General features: G+C 45.5%; 1 non-coding gene across 1 annotated transcript; it reads left to right on the top strand.

The window, feature by feature from the left end:
* Positions 1-429: 429 nt before the first annotated feature.
* Positions 430-502, top strand: trnar-ccg (transfer RNA arginine (anticodon CCG)). The gene has a single exon. It is a non-coding gene; the product is annotated as a tRNA-Arg (tRNA).
* Positions 503-2,206: the final 1,704 nt, after the last annotated feature.

Below are 2,206 nucleotides of genomic sequence, written 5' to 3'. Positions count from 1 at the left end.
CAATACCAAAATTACGACTTTGATATCAATACCACTTTAAGAATCACATTACTGCTACTGCAGAAAAATCAGTTAAGTACTCTTCATAGTAAGTCATGCACTTCTGTCACTGATTTTCAGGAGGCATTTATCTCAAATGCATTTAAATTGTTACACTTTTAATTTCAAGAATGACAGGAGAACAATAATATGTTCTATTAAATTCATAAAACGGGAGGCAGCAGTGAGCCAAGAAGGTATGTTTGGGTACATTCTTTACTGACCCCTTTTCCGAGGAGCTGAGGTCAGCCTAACATAACTCATCGCCATTTTATTGGCAGGAAAATATGTGATATGCTGTCAGGCAGGACTAATGCAAAGTTGCTTGATGACCATGGCTATAAAACCCCAGATCTATTTATTGTGTCTATTTAAAAGCCACCCACAGCCGGCCCAGTGGCCTAATGGATAAGGCATCAGCCTCCGGAGCTGGGGATTGTGGGTTCGAGTCCCATCTGGGTCGGTTCTTTATTTACCTTGGAAATTATGACCTTTGATAACCTTCAGCGTCATTTATAACATCCTTGGAAGTGAGATCATTTGTGCTTTCAAAGCAATGTGAAAATCTCTGCTCAGTGGCATTAAATTCAGCTACCCGTCAAGACGTGGGACCCACTGGAGGCGTGGGGCAGGCGCCCACGGAATCGACGGCGGGGGCGAGACTGGAGGGCCGCCACGCTAATTGCGCCTTGTAAATGCATTAGCTCCATTTCTCAGATGCGCCTTTTGAAATTCAAATGCTATTCAACGTTTGACAATAAAAAAAAGGAATACAGTACTTGTGAAACTGAAGTGTGGGCCACCATTGTGTCCATGTGCTGTTGGAAGCAGAAAGCAGTGACTGTTAAAGCTTATTCACATTCAAGGGGCCTCGTTAATGGTTTAGCAGAGTCCCGCTAATTACCTGCGCCAAGAGTGTCCACGTGGATGGGGCCCTGTTCCCCACCCGGTATGATGAACGACTCCTTAGATTACATCATTCCCCCCACGCAGAAATCCGTACTGCCCCTGCGGTGCGGCTGAGGAAACCCTGTGTGAAGTTGCTCTTAAAAGCGATTCTGTGCATAAAAGGCTCCTTTAAGGGTGCAAGGAAAACTGTTTACTTAGTGGCTCATTACAGATTGTTCACGGTTCAGACTTATGGTTAACACAGCTTCTCTGGGCCTGGGGGAGTTTCACAGTTATGGTCCAAACCGGATCATGACTGAGAGGCCGGTGTGATTCCCCACCTACCCCCATCTTGGCTCTGGGTGAGCCGTTCTTCTTCCGGACAGACCTTGCCGCTCTATATACAGGCCATGAAAATGAACAGAATCAACAGTAACAGTCACAAAGTACGCTGACCATGTGACTGGGAATGTTCGCTCTCGTCGCCTGCATGCTTTCGGTAAAAGCGAGAGCAGGTTAAGGATGGATAAGTACCTACTGGATTTGGAGGAGGTGTTTTTGGGCTCATAGAGAACAGGATGTGCCAGATTTGACGTTAAACAAAGACACATAACGTGCAAAATGTGAGCCAGTTTATTTTTTTAATAGTTGCATTATTCCGTGTATTAAATATAACTAATTAGTCTAAATTGGCCTTTGATTGAAGAAGATCTTCAACAACAAAACGTGATCCAGACTAGGACATAGAAAAAAAATATTTCCTAAACTATGAACTCAGTGTCTGAATGGCAGAAAGAAAATAAATAAAGCAGAAGCATGAATGTAGATAAAGACGGGAAATGTGTCAGATATAAATGTCCTGCGTGTCGTCTTTCACACTTTGCATATTTCATCCTTCAGAGGTCAAGGGTCGGTTTTTAATCTACTTCCTGTCAGCAGCATGGTTTTTATCAGTGGGAGCGGGGAGGTATGAATTTTCACATTAGAATTTAAGCCTGGAAGCAAATTGGTCATTTATACAGGGAGTGTGGATTAGAGGCACGGGGCGGGGGTTGGGGGGGGGGGGGGTGAGCAGAAAGGCCATGGAGGAGGGGTCAGAACGGACCACTTTCCTGGGTCTGACAGCCGGGTCTGGGTTGCCATCTCCACTCATGAAAATTCATCAGAAGGGCAGGGCTGGGAAAAGCACTGCCATCCTGGGTGATTGGCGGCAGCCGTGGCGAAGGAGGTGTGTATGGATGGGGATCGGAGCGGATCCTAGGCTCCCAATGAATATTCA

The sequence above is a fragment of the Paramormyrops kingsleyae genome, chromosome 4 (genome assembly GCF_048594095.1).
Source record: "Paramormyrops kingsleyae isolate MSU_618 chromosome 4, PKINGS_0.4, whole genome shotgun sequence".
Lineage (NCBI taxonomy): Eukaryota > Metazoa > Chordata > Actinopteri > Osteoglossiformes > Mormyridae > Paramormyrops > Paramormyrops kingsleyae.
This window is presented reverse-complemented; position numbering and strand designations above follow the sequence as displayed.